Consider the following 15,821-nt stretch of genomic DNA (forward strand, 5'->3'; position numbering starts at 1 on the left):
TACCTGGAATCAGCTGCTAACCCGTTTTATCACTCATTCCTCAAAAGACGAGTCTTCTTTAAGCTCTTTTCATCTGACTCATAAAATATGAAAAGATTGCCGAGTTTTGGCCTTCCAGCTCGTTAAAGCGACCGGAAGTGCTATCCCTCCTCTAGATTTTAATCTTTTTGGACCTGAGGGATTATTGCACAAAAAGATCGAGCGCTTGTTTTGTTCGGCTCGTTAAAACGATCGAAAACTCATCCCTTCTGTATTGTTTTATACTTTTTCGGACTTAAGGGATTAGATGACGAAAAAGGACTTTCAGAGTTGACTTTACGTACCTTTTCAGACTCTCTAAAATGAAAAGGACCGAGTTATCTTTGTCGTTAGACTCGTTAAAAACATTAAATAGCGACAAACTTGTCTTTAGACGAGAACGAGTTTCACTATCGTTAGGCTCGTTAAAACATAGCGATGGGTTTGCCCGAAGGGAAAATTATAGAACAAGCATATGTTATCCTCCTCAAGCTTGACAAAAATAAAGAGGTACTGGTCAGCAATGACTGGGGAAAAATTGGGAAGAAACTCAAAGAACTTTATTGGTAGCAAGTCGCTCTTGAACATGACACTTCTAGTCCGTGCCTGAGTCGGGTTGGGTTGTTTCATTCATCGGTCACATCACCATGGTCTCGCCATACCATCCACCTTTGGGGTAAATGCTACCAATCCATCACACAAGTGTCGCCGATATGTTCAAGAGAAGTCATCCAGAGAAGTCAATCGTGTCCCATCCACTACCATACATTATCCTTCATCCTTTCATGACCGCCACCCTGAACCATATATTATCAGATCGTTTTCACCTCCATCAAAATCATTTGCTCCATTCCGTTTCACTGATGTGGGATACATCAAGGCCCTCCTTTGACGGATCGCTTCTTGTCGACATCAGCTCATTATCCAAGAAGTTGGTCTAGGAACAACCCCTTCAGTACTTTGAAGCTTGCATACCTCAATGGCAAGTTTCTCACTTCCGGCGACAGGTATACATCAATGACCTTCGACCGAAAGATTTTGCGTGGTGTTCGACGCCAAGTCCTTTATTCACACCACGTGAATTGTACTGCAGTACCTTGAGGGTCATTTTCATTAACGGTGATTCCTCTCGCGCTTGTTAACGGTTTACATCATTGACCGGTAATCAAGCGATGTCTTTCCATGTTCGACTTCATAACATTTCTCACATGGATCGACTTGTACTTAGAGTGAAGATCGAACGAGATTGAAGACCCCGGATCTAGTTTCATCCATCCGGGCTGCGATATATATTCAAGAAAAATAAAGACATTGACATGTACAACATTGCAGCAGATAATCATCCTACCAAAAGGATGATGATTTCATCAAAATCATCAGTCTACCATCAGACGATTGTCTGTTCTATGTACAGAAAAATGAATTTATAAAGCTGAGCATGGGAATGCCCGCCTCAGCTAGATCATGAAAGTAGTATGAAAAATAATGTATTGTATTGTATCTTATTACAGGTCTCCTCCCAGCATTGGAAGAACTTTGGATCCTCCTAATAAAGCATTTCACCCGATAAACGGCCTCATACTTTAGGGGGCAACTGTTATAGACATTTTTGTGCCTTACAACTATAAGCATGAAATGTCCATAATTCAAGGGATCCAAAGTCCCTAAAGATGTTGTTACAGCTCCTAAAGCAACAAGGTCAACCAAAGACAGCTTCTCCCAGAAGTTCTCCACTAAAAACCACTCAAAAACAGTCAATTCAGGATCAATTCAGAGGCTCCACTAGCTGTCTGCGCTGAAATGCAGAGATTACACTGGCTAGGTGCACTGCAACGCAGGTAGAAGCACTACCAGGGTGCGTTGAGTGGGAAATGACAAATGGCAAGTTCATTCAACAAGGTGGAAAGACCCTGGAAGCTTCCAGAATCTTCCTCAATGACACTTGCCTCAATGAATTCGAATAGTGATGAGTAAGAGGTTCTCAACCTCCAAGTGGAAGCAAGAACTGACAGAGAGAAGCCACAAGTCAAAACATGAGCTGGCTCATCCTCTCTACTCACATCTATATATGGATCTCTCACCCAGAGGTTTAGGAGGCTGGAATTTTGTACTTTGCAGAGAATTGCTGTTGGTTTGAGATTGAGATTAGTACATTGGGTGATTTATGCTTTGTTGGAGGAGAGGAAGGGATTCCATTGCTGGGAGGTAGATGCTGGATCAGACCTCACTTGGTTGTATCTCCTCTTGGACTTTATTACTCTATCAATAAACTATTTGAGTTTCTCCTACATGTTGTATACCAATGATGTTTTGTTATGCTTACATGTTTAGCTTAATCTGATCTTGAGCTTTTTATGAATGTATATCTGTATCTTCTTGTATTTTTCTCTCTCTTGTGATCTTGCAGGAATTCTGTGAAGCTGGGCCGGTGAGAGAGCTGGGAGCTGGGAGCTACTGAAGAGAGGAGCGATTGGATCAACAAACTTGCGAAAGACACAGGTTAGTTAGATCCTGCTTCCTCATTTACATTCCATAAAGAAGAATACTCGAATAAGTTTCTTTGTTTGCTGCTAAGGCACTATCACCTCTTAGAGTGGGATAGGGGCATTCCGAATTGGATACTTTTCCCAACAACACTACCCGAATCAATCAACACTATTACCTTTTTCTTCTTGATATGTCCTTATATCTTGATAGTTTGAGGAGTGGTAATTTCTTCCAATGCATTACAAGATATGGTCGGATTCATTTCTTGATCCTCGATGTGATCTTTCACTTCTTGAACATTTTTCTTCTTGATATGTCCTTCTATATTGATAGTTTGAGGAGTGGTAATTCCTACCAATGCATTACAAGATATGGTTGGATTCATTTCTTCTTTCTGAATGTGATCTTTCACTTCTTGAACCTTTTTCTTCTTGATATGTCCTTCTAACTTGAGAGTTTGAGGAGTGGTAATTCTTTCCAATGCTTTACAAGATATGGTCGGATCCATTTATTCTTTCTCTGGGGTGGGTTCCTTGTGTATGTCCTCTTATTTTGATGTTTCTTGATCCTTTTCTTCCTGCTCTTCATAATCTATCTAAAATAATTTCTTCTCAGCACACTTATGACCTTTAGTGTATTTGCTATCACAATTGTAACAAAGTCCTTTTTCTCTTTTTTCTTCCAATTGTTGTGGTGTAAACCTTGTAGGTTGTGGAAGGCTAGGAGAAAAAACAATTCCATAATTATAGTCGTGAGTGGTGGGATTCCTTGTTTCCATAATTTCGCTTTCAATTTTTCTTGCCAACCTGAATGCCTTCTCCATTGAATCAGGTTCCCAAAGACGAACCTCGTGTTGAATGTTATCCTTTAAAGTCCCTATGAAGACACCAATTATTTTCTTCTCTAGAATATCATTTACCCTTATATTCAATTTTTGGAAGTCCTCAATGTGCTCTGCCATTGAACGCTTTTGTTTAAGATTTATCAATTGGCTAAAGAAGGTGTTTCTCTTTATCCTCATAATGTGTTATCATTTCCTTCGTGAAAATTGACCATGTGACAAGTGGTTTATGAGAACAACGCCCTTTATACCATAAAAATTGATTTGGTTCTAAATAATTAGATGCAATACGTACCTTTTGTGACAGTGGTACACCATGTAGATCAGAATATTTCTCCATCTGTAGTATTCAATTTATCGGATCCTTGCCATCAAACTTCCTCATCTCACTTTTTCTTGATTTTAGGAGCTCGATCTTGAAACGACTGTAACTCTGTACTTTCGGATCTTTAAGTTCTGAAATTTCAATCTGTAATAGCCCTATGAGTCCTCTTTCTAACTCTGAAAGTCTGATCACAATTGGATTCCTGAAGAAATATTTATTCGCAATCTCCCACGATGACCTAATTATAGACTAGTTCAGTAGAGTGAACTTGTACAATGTTCCATGTGTCATTGTTCCAACCTTATGTTCTGAAAATTATACCCAAACAAAACAGAGTCCGTCCTCTTTCTGTAACTTCTTATGAAATTTCAATCTGATGCTTGGAGAAATAGTTATGACGATTTATCCAAGGTCACCTGTTTAGGATGTAATTCGGGCATCTGCAAAAACCCTAAATTCCTCAGATCATATATCCGAAAATATAGAGAGACAAGATCTGAAATTTGAACCCAAGGTTCGGATAGCTTTCTTCTCAAATGGTTTTTTGTTTTAGGTTCTTAAACTTCATAGAGAAAAGGTTATAGTGAAAATTCCATGATGACCTGTTTTAGATGAAATTCTGGAGCTTGAAAAAAACCTAACTTCCTCAGATCATATATTCGAAAATATAGCGATACAAAATCTGAAAATCAGACCAAAGGTTTCGAACGATGTAATATCAAATGGTTTTTTTTTTTAATTTTGAAACATCATAGAAAACAAGTTATAGTGAAACTTCCATGATGACCTGTTTGGAGCAGCGAAACCCTAGAATCCAAAGCTTTGATACCAAATGTTATGAAACTAGCTCACAAAAATATAGAAAAGATAGATAAACGTCTTAGAAATAAGCCTCTTTGAGGGGGAAACCTCCTTTACATTACACAAATGAACAATTCTTGGATGATACAAATGACAAGACCTCCTTTCTGTATATAGGAGTCTAAGGGGTCAGAATATAATCAGAGCCAACATAACAATAATAATGTAAGGGCACAATAATAACAATAGTGGGCTTCTATGGGGCACAATAATAAAAATATGGGGACTAAATGGGCACAAAAATATAATAAGGGGGTTTTACTAATAACAATAAGGGCTTACACTAGTAGTATAGGGACCTAACATAGATTCACTCAATGTGTCTAGGGGAATTTCAATGAAAAAGGACAAAAAAACTAGTCAGGGTGATGGTGGAACAAGAGATGGTTAAGGTTGATGAGGTGGAAGATGTATGCTGGTGATCAAGTCTAGACCTCCTCTTGAAGTACCTGCAGTGCTTAAAACATGTGTTTCTTTCAAGAACTAGGCAACAAGATACATCTTCATAAACTATAAAAGCATGAATCAATTGCCCATATTATGCGTGAAGAAAGTGCTGAAGGAAATGAGAAAATGAGTGAGATATTATTGCAAAAATAGAGTAATGGAAAAAGATTACAATGAAATGAACCAAATGTTGAATCAAGACAACAAACTCCAAAGCTCATGCAAGAACTAGAAATCTGTGTTTTGGGGGTTGTTGAAGGGTCTCTTCCTCAAGTCATGTTCCTAGAGGCAGGAAGTGAGGCCGAGGCACCTGTTGAAAACCTTATGGTGATCCTTTTTCTCCTTGATAACCTTCTAACCGAAATAAGGCACAAATGGAAGCAAACTAACATACAACCAATCTAGTCTACAATGTTGTAATGGAAATGCAACTACTTAAGCAAATGAACAATCAAACTATGAATCTATGCTAACATACATGTACAATAAAGAGGAGCCTTGGCTGCTAGGGTTGGGCCCTAACCTAAGAGCTTCAGCCCTCTGAGCTAACTCAATGCTGGCTCAAAACAAAACTCATTCTTATTATCAAAACAATGGATTACATCAAAAACTGTCACAAGTCTTGCAGCTCGAAAATAGAGTAGAGTTTTACAATAAAAAATCTAAATCCTACTGAGGTCCTAGGCCTCTCTACTTATACATCTGAAGTCTCCAATGACTTCCTTAAAATTAGGGAGGCTCGGCTCCCAAACTCAAGATAAACTGGTGCTTTGTCTTTCACTTGCTTGGTTGCCTTCTAGTCCTCATGATTTGGTTGTTTGCACTCCAAGCTAACGGAGGAATATTCGAATTGAGGGGTAGTAAATGAGTAGGATTTACCTCCTATAATTCCTCTCCCTTGTCCCATTCGAGTTTTGACCAAGGTCTTTGCCAAAATTCCTTGCTTTTATCCTTTAATCCTACATTAAATGTGCATTAGACCACAAAGCAAAATATCCAACTCTAACTCATCTCATAAACAAAATATAATCAAAAGTATGCAATAAGTTGTGAGAATAGCTGGTTTGACTAGGCTAGGAGGTGAATTAAGGCCCATATATCTACCCAATGATGAGGCTCATCACTTTGCTTAATAATTAAAGTGACAGGTTCTTGAATGCTTGTTTTACACACGTAAAATGAATTGTCTGCAGTCCTATAGGAAGGGTGTGATTTAACTGCTGTACAACTATTACAGGAAACTTAAATATTGTTGTGATAAAAGAAGAAGCCATGTTATTATGTAATGTCTGACTTAGCTAGAAATTTTGTGCTTATTGTATGAAATAGTAAACTGTGCAAAATTACTTGCAGTGAATTATTTACTAACTCGAAGTAATTACTGTGTAAAACTACGTTCATTTTAGCAAGGAGAAAAGTAAGGAATAGGAAAAACCTCACCATATGTGAATTGCAATAAGATAATGAAATAACAACTAAAGGAAAGTGAAAGGTTCTTATCTTTTGAAATTATGTATTGTTTGTTAATTACTAAAAGAAAACAAGAGACTTAACTAAGTAGTGGATGGGCTATAACTTTATTTTGTGCGAGTGCAAACTTGTCACGGTATATGTTAATGATCTAAGATGAGAGAAAAGCAATTTCATTTCTATATGTCACTCTCTTTCAATCATTTTATGATTCCTTTTTTCAGCCATGATCCAACTTGGAAATCTATTCAAGGTTTGACCATATGTCAGAGGACTTGAGTTGCTAAATGTTTGCATTATAGGAGGATTTGGAAGGCATGCTAGGGCTTCAGAGCTATCAAACAAGTTAATTTTTTACACATGGTGGTAAATTATAAAATGTGTTGATCCTAATCGATTAGAATTACTCCATACGCTTTGGACATCCAACTTGTTCGTGACATCGTTATAAGAGAAAATTGATGAGGTCGACCAAGAAGGAATGCTCATCTGTGAGGCCAACTCCACCTTAAGAGACCTAATTTTAAAATTCCAAAAAATATTTTCTAACAATTTACAAACCAAAGAATGGATCCACAATCATCTACAACGAGATTATTGCTCGATCAGTTCTCTCTTTCTAGTGAATTACAAAATCCTGAATAGAATCTAAATAAAAAGTCGATGATCACCTTAACTACTAAAGAAATAAGTTGGGATATGAAGGATCTCTTCCTCTAAATGAAAGAAAATACTGCCGAAGACTATAGAAGATCCTATGCCATTTAACTGTTAAAAATAAAATTGACAACTCATTTGGGAAGACCACCATTTATATTGGTCGTGTTGTCATTCTGGGAGCAATTGCTAGTGTGTACACTCTCCTACTGGTCAACATTAAATCTAGCTAATTTTGTAATCTAGAAATTTAATTCTAATGGTCAAAAAAGTGATTGCAGGATAAGTTTGCACATTGTTGCTTATAATTGTAGTCTAATTATTGAGAGGTCCCGCCAGATGGAAAAAATAATTTCTGTATTGTAGTGTTTACCTTTAAAATATAATCCTTTCAAAAGAGTCTTGCATCCAATTGTTGCAATGTCAATGTGTCTTTTTCCCAGTAATCATGAGTAAGAGGAACATACTCCAAGGCTTCAAAGTCCCCATATCAATGTCCAACTGGTAGTTCCATATGCCGGTAAGATCCCAAGCTTGTCTAAGGAGCTCAAGTTTGAAGTGAATGGTTGGTCCTATAAAACTAGATATTTCAGCCTTTGAAAGCAACAATGGAGAAGAGACGACCAATTCGAAATGTTAATTCTCATGTAACCTTTCGATTTTATGTTAGTTTTCGCATTTCACAGTGCGAGTTTTGGTTGGTTAGGGTTTAAATCTAGTGATTCGTTGGTTTAATTGTTTTTTTCTGTGGTCCTTTTTCTGATTGAATTTCAAAGACCCAATTGATTTCTTTCAAAAATTGTTGATCACCTTTTTTCTTTCTCAGATCCCTACATAATGAAATATGGAGTCCCAATCAATTCATCCCCACATGCAATTTTTTGAATTGTTTGATCAGGGTCAAAATCTTGGATTGGGCACTGGAAGTCATTAGGATTTTTTTGTATCCAAATATATTCTTAATATATAAGTTTGATATCAATGGGAAGCTATAGGGTTCAAACTAATAATTGAAATTTATTATTTACAGTATGTATTTTCTATCTGCTCATATGTGTTCTGTTATACGTGCTTGTCTTCCCATGCTTAGAAGTTGGAAAATATTATTTGTCATATTATTGTTTCGAGGCAACAACTGAGGGAAAAAGGGTAGTTACCGCAGAATTGGAAACATACATCACACTATTAATAAATGAGAAGGAAATAACAGTTCCACAAATTTTTGTAATAGGGTGTTGTTGAGGAATAACTTGGACTGTGGGTTTGATATATTCCTTATTTATGAGTTATGAAGGGAGGCTTGTCTCTCCATGTTTTCCGTTTTCTACTACCTCTAACATTTCTCAATGGGAATAAGTGACCTCTATTGACTCTTGAATCACGTGGATTGTTTGTGGCATGGATTTTGTGCACATCACCATGTCATTAGGTGTCAAACATGCATCTTGCTGATAAAATGTATTATTTCCAAACATGAGATGCAAGAGGTCAAGAGAATGAGGGGATTGTCAAAATCTTTACAGGAAGCTCAAGAAATTATTAGAAACAAACCAAGCACAAAGTAATTTCTGGATATGCTCATGATGCATTTTAATTATTTTGATGACTACAATCCCACTCTCTTTGGTAGTGGATATGATTAAGAGAAATTATAACATCAATATCACAAAGTAGCAGTAAAATTCGTTGACTGATTAATACATTTATGTTAGGCAGGCAAACCCAGATGTCCCTCTTAAGACACTTGTTATAGTCACAGTTAAGTAAGAAATGAGCCATGACTTTTCATATAGATCGGTGTCATGCCCTTATGAGGAGTAAGGGGGGCCCATGACGTAAATGAATAGAGACCCACACATATATCCAGATCAACCCCTTTGTATGATGGAGATGAATCCGCTATTGTGGTTGCGGTGAAGGATTTGATTATGGAGGCCCAAGCCTCAGCCTTAGCCTCAACCTACATATGGGTTCAAGGCCAATATATATGGATATTAGTATGAGGAAAATCCTACATGGAGCATCTCACTCGATCATTACCAGTCTGGGTATTCTAATTATAAATATGGACAAGATAATAAACTGGGTTATGGGAGCAGGACTCGTTATGGGTAGTAGGAGGCCAAGTTATCCATCAACTTGAAGTGGTCAATGGGAAACCCAAGCTTGTACTGTAAACCTACAGTGTAACCATTTATATTGATCATGTTGTCATGCTCAGAGAAATTGTTGCTTTGTACACTCTCCTATCAGTGAAGAGTAAGACTAGCCAATTGCGTAATCTAGAAATTGAATTTGAGTGGTCAAACAAGTGATTGTGGGATAAGTATGCACACTGTTTCCTATACTTATAATAAAATTGTTGAGAGGTGGCGATAGATAGAAAAATGGTATTGTGTATTGTAGTGTTTGCCTTTAAAAAATGGCCCTTGCAAAAGAGTCTTGCATCCAATTGTTGCAATGTGAATGTGTCTTTTTCTCAGTAATCATGACCAGCAAGAGGAACATCCTCTAAGGATTGAAAGTCCCCATATCAATGTACAATCAGTAGTTCCATATGATAGAAAGAGCCCAAGCTTGAAGAGCATGCTTGGTCCTATAAAAATATATATTTTTGCCTCTGAAAGCAACAATGGAGAAGAGGCAACCCCTTCATCTATTGGGGATCTAAGAAAATGGCTGAGATGATTACTATAACCAACATGTTTATTCTAATTTAGATCGTTACTACAACCAATATGTTTATTCTATTTTAGGTCAGGTTTTCTATTAGCGTAAAGTTGTCAAAAGTCTTACTAGCTTAGTTCAGGTTGTTTTTTTTTAATGTGAGAATAACTAGGGTAGGCACATTTTTTTTTCTCTCTAGCTTTTCTTCTCATCTAACTCAAATTCAGAAGCTCAAACTGCCAAAGAAAACAAAAAATCAAGCTCTAACGACAATCATAATATTTCTAGGAGACGATTTGGTTGTCCTTTTGTCATGTGCTACTGCCTTATGACATTTCCTTTGCAACATATGATGTGATTGCTAGTAGTTAAACATTGACAACCATGGTTAGCAAAGTCTACCTATAGTCAACTCAATAACCAAAACAACCATCTTAAAAAATTAACATCGCAATGTGACAACGAACAAACAATATCGTAATGTGACAAATGTCAAGCAAAGTTGTAATGGGATGAACAAAAAACAACATAACAATTGGACAAAACAATGACATCATAATGTGGTGAACAAGAAACAATATTGTAATTTAACTAACAAGAAATGACATCCCTACATGATGAACAACAAACAATGCCATAATGTGCCAATCAATAAACCATGTTGCAATGTGATGACTTTGAAATGTGACAAACAACAAACAACAAAACAAACTTAACAAAGAACAAATGGGGTCGCAATATGATTAACAACAAATGATATCACAACTTCACAAATAATAAATATTGTTGCAATCTGAACTACATTTACCAGGCATACTAAGTTGATGTACGTTCACTGGATTTACTAGGTTGACCTATGTTTAATATGTTGACCCAAATTTACTAGGTCAAACATAGTCAACCATGATAAACCATAGTCAACTAGGTTGACCTAAGTTTACAAGGTCTATTATACGTTGATAACATAATAACCATACATTTATCTACACATCACCACATGTCACCTGTGATTGACTATGATTGGCTATAGTTAATATGGTCAACCAAAGTCAACATGAACCTTAAAGTCAACCATAATATTTATATTTTATTTTTAATATTTTATATTAATAATGTTTAATATAATTTGATTTTTAAATTTTAATATAATCTCAATAATCTTCATATATTTATATTAATTAATAAAAAATATATCAACATAAAAATTATTTTAAATAAATTAAATATATATAGTATTCAAAATATAAGATTGAATTTTAAATGTTTAATAGAGAAAAGGTATTTATAATAATAACGATATAATTTATATTAATGAGAATAAAATATTTTAAATGTTTAATAGAGAAAAGGTATTTATAATAATAACGATATAATTTATATTAATGAGAATAAAATATAAAGGTTTTAAGTATTAATATTAATATTAATATTAATAGTTTTTTATTAATTTTATTAATAAAATCTAGCAATAACCAGGTTTATTAATAAGGATTAAATTTTAAGTTAAGGTTATATAGTTTTATTAATTTTATTGAGAATGTTTAATAATAAAGTAGAGTGAGTTTTATTGATTTAAGGTTTAATTATAAATTTCAGTAATATTTATTAATAAGGTTTTATAATAAGTTTTATTAATGAAGTTTAAGGGTTATTAATTTTATTAATAATATCAACAATTTTATCATATTTCTTAAATGTTAATAACTTTAAATAACTTGAGTGGGCCTAATGGTTAAGAGCATGTGTTTTCTCCTAAGAAGTCACAGCTTCAAAACCAGAGGGGGTAGAGGATGTATGTGGAGGTGGGTTCCTTGTGTTTGGCTTGGCCGTGACCTCAAAATTGGATAATAATAAAATAATAATTTAGCTATACATTCACACATTAGTAATACATGTCAATCATGATTGACTTGGTCAACCATATATCATGTTCATCCATTACCTTGTCAACCATGGTCAATCCCAATTAGCCATAGTCAACCTTATCAACCATGGTGGACATGTCATCAATGGTGAACATTAATGTAACATAAATACATTGTTACATTAATAGTTGACCATAGTCAATATTGTAAACTATGGTCAATCTCATTAATCCTCTTCAACCATGGTCAACTATCATCAACCATAAACAATCCTTAGTTAGGGATTGTTCTTCTAGATTAGTCAAACCAATGATTTTATATCTTGTTCATTCATGACCTTGTCAACCATGGTCAATCTCAATTAGCCATAGTCAACCTTATCAACCATGGTGGACATGTCATCCATGGTGAACATTAATATAACATAAATACATTGTTACATTAATGATTGAGCATAGTCAACTATGGTCAATCTCATCAATCCTCTTCAACCATGGTCAACTATCATCAACAATCAACAATCCTTGGTTAGGAATAGTTCTTCTAGATTAATCAAACCAATGATTTTTGGTGGACGTTTTGGACCCTTGGTTACCATGGTCGACCATTATCAACTATGGTAAATCCTTGACAACCATTTTTAACCATGTGAGCCGACATGAACAATAATTAATCATGGTCTATGAATCTTCGCTAGGTAGTCTACTACCACAACCACAATAAAATGTGGTTGATATAGGCAAATTTGCTACATTTTCCACCTATAAATCAATCAACATATTAAAATGGCAATATCAACTATATTTACTAATGTCATTGTCCTACATATATTTAAATGACATAAAACTACTATAAATTATTAAATATTAAAAATTATAAATATTCTATGAGTTTAATTTTTTGTGATTCAATTTGTTTTGGATCTTTCGGATTATTCATATCATTACCCCTTTTGTAAACTTTCAATCAACTAATGTGATTCATTACTAAAATATTAAGATTGACGATGGACCATGAACCATTATTCATATCATTACTTTTTTTGTAACCAACTAATGTGATTCATTATTAAAATATCAAGATTGAAGATTGACGATGAACACAAACATAGAACAATGAATAATAATAATGTGATTATTCCCGAAAATCAATTCCAAAAAAAAAAAATCTAATTTATTAACTAAATACTAAATAAATTAAAATAAAATAAAAATCATACATAAATTAGTGCTTAATTTAATTTAATTATAATCTAAAAATTAAATTATTAAATATTATGAGGCGTTTAATTTTATTTAATTATAATCTTAAAATTGAATTTCATATTCATAATAGGATTGAAATTATGAGTTTAAGAACATATTGTTAAACAAATTTGACATTTTTGTAATGAAATTAAACAGTCCACACGGCTAAACGAGTTTCTCCGTAACTTCGTTGGACGCTGCAACGCTTGCAATACCTAGTCGCCGCTCGGTTAAAGCTCGCTGGAATGCAAATTTATTGACTTCTAAACGTGCTGAAAATATCTATGCGACTCTAAAAACGAGTGATGAATGTTTTACCTATGGCGGCTCAACTGCCTCAGAGCTATGGCGGCTCGGTTAAAGCTCGCTAGAATGCAAATTTATTGACTTCTAAGCTTGCTGAAAATATCTATGAGGCTCAAAAACGAGTGATGAATCTTATTTTTAATTCTACAATAAAGTAAATGCGCTCTGACGCAAGCCCAGGGTTGCGTTCCGACGGACAGGGTTGCGTTCCGACTGACCGCACCAGGGTTGCGTTCCGACGGACAGGGTTGCGTTCCGACTGACCGCACGTGAATCAAGATAGCATCTTGGAAAGAGAGAGGTGAGTACTATTTGGCTCGGATGTCAGAGCGCGCGCATTTACTTTGTTATAGGAACTTGGAAGGTTGGAAATAGAAATCGCCTAGTAGCCGCTCGGTTAAAGCTCGCTGGAATGCAAACTTATTGACTTCTAAACGTGCTGAAAATATCTATGCGACTCTAAAAACGTGCTGAAATAGGAGTCGCCATGTTTTACCTATTACAACGAAACTGCCTCAGAGCTAAGCTTCAGTGAAGCGTCACGTAAGAGTGGGCATCTAGTTCTACGACATCCATTGGAGATTTTGATAAAGTTGTCACCGACACTTGAGATTTTGAAGTTGTCAACGACACTGGAGATTTTGAAGAAGTTGTCACCGACAATCGGAGTCAGTTTTCAATAATGGAGAAATCACAAATTTACAAATCCTGTGGAAAAATATACGGAAATCAATTTGAAATAATAAGATATAAAGATGGGCAACGGGTCCCAAATCTTTTGTAACTGTCACACAGTTGGGAATTATAGTTGTTGGATTCGTAGTGGTTTGTAGCTTGATTGGGAGAAATCATAAGCATGGAGCAAACAATGATTTCAGCATTCTCACAGCCGCTGGTGTCTGTTTTGTTGAGTAAATTTGTTGAGGATGCGGTGTCTGTTGTCCATTTCAAGAATAATTTCCATGCCATCTGCGAGGAGCTCGAGTTTGTTAGAATGGTTGTGGACAGCATGTCGAACTCGCAGGACACGTCCAATTCTATGAAAAATTGGCTTCAAAGACTGCAGAAGACCCTGGAGGATGCGGAGGAGCTTGTTGACGAATGCAATTCTGGCGACATTGCTTTTCACAATTTTATTCAACGCTATCGATTAGCTCGGAGAATCAAAGGGCTCACCAAAAGGATCAAAGGCCTAAAGAAGGACGCATCCGTTGTGAGTTTAATGTGTCAAATGCGCCGAATGAATGGACCGGCTGAACCTCAAAATCAAAATCAAAATAAAATGGCCAGGCTCAGAACTGCTGCTACTGCCTTCCCCACAATCCTTGAGCCATACACCGTTGGAATCGAAACCAATGTAAGAGCTCTCCATCGCTTTTTGATGCAAAGTGGTACTACAAATATCACTGGAGTGTCTGGAATTGGCGGAGTTGGTAAAACCCATCTCCTGCAAAAATTAGTAACTTGTGAAGGCATACATGAGACATCTGGGGGCTTGGTAATTTGGCTGACCATTTCCCAGAATCCTGTAGTTCAAAAGCTACAGGCTATGCTGTGCAGACAAATTGATTTGGATTTGGACGAAGTTGCCAGCGAAGAGGAATCCAGGTTTGAAATTTATGCATTCCTCAAAGATAAGAAGTTCTTGATGATTTTAGATGATGTATGGTCTGGAGGTGAGAGAATTCTGGAGCAATTAACTGGGTTTCGTGACTCAGTTAACGGGAAATTTATCATCTCAAGCCGTGATCACAGTGTCCTCCGAAGGATGGGAGCCAATCATATAATCAGGGTTGAACCATTGACAGAGGAACAAAGTTGGGAAATGTTCTGCTATTATGCCTTTCGAGGTTGTGAGGAAATCGATCAAGTGGAGGAAACTGCCACGTCCGTCGCTAAGGAATGCAAGGGGCTTCCTCTTGCTATTAAGACCATTGCAGTAGCAATGGTAGGAGAAGGAGATCATCGACAGTGGAGGCTTGCATTGGATCAGCTTAGAAATACAGACAGAAATTTTTATTCGACTCGTCCACAGGCAGAAACAGAGTTGTTCGCGAAGCTAAGATTGAGCTACGATGCTCTGCCTCTATGTCTTCAACCCTGTTTTCTTTGTTGTGCTGCTTTGCCAGAAGACGAAGAGATGGACACAGAATATCTCATACAACTCTGGATTGCCGAAGGATTACTGGGGAGTGCCACTGCCAATAGGAGCTGCTCGGACGTCGAAGAGATTGGGCGACATTACTTGAATATTCTTATTGATAATTGTTTGATTGACATCGCCAGTAAAGACTGGGAAGGACGTGTTGTGAGTTGCAAGATGCATGACGTGCTAAGAGACATGGCTATTTACATTGCTGAAGAAGAAGAAAGATGCCTCTTCAGAGCGGGTATGAATTCCAACACCCTTCCACTGCACCTGTTTCAGGGTCGTAGAAGAATATCGCTGATAAGAAATAACATCAGCTCCCTTCCTGAAAGATTCCACTACCCAAAACTAGCCACATTATTGCTGCGCGACAATAGATATCTAAAACAGGTTCCAAATGAATTCCTAACAAACCTTCCGTGCTTGCGAATACTTGACCTTAGTTGGACTGATTTACAGTCTTTGCCAGAATCTATAGGCT

This window comes from Pinus tabuliformis, chromosome 3_2 (assembly GCF_031772625.1).
Source record: "Pinus tabuliformis cultivar Carrire ecotype Pingquan chromosome 3_2, CPIR1, whole genome shotgun sequence".
Taxonomy (NCBI): domain Eukaryota; kingdom Viridiplantae; phylum Streptophyta; class Pinopsida; order Pinales; family Pinaceae; genus Pinus; species Pinus tabuliformis.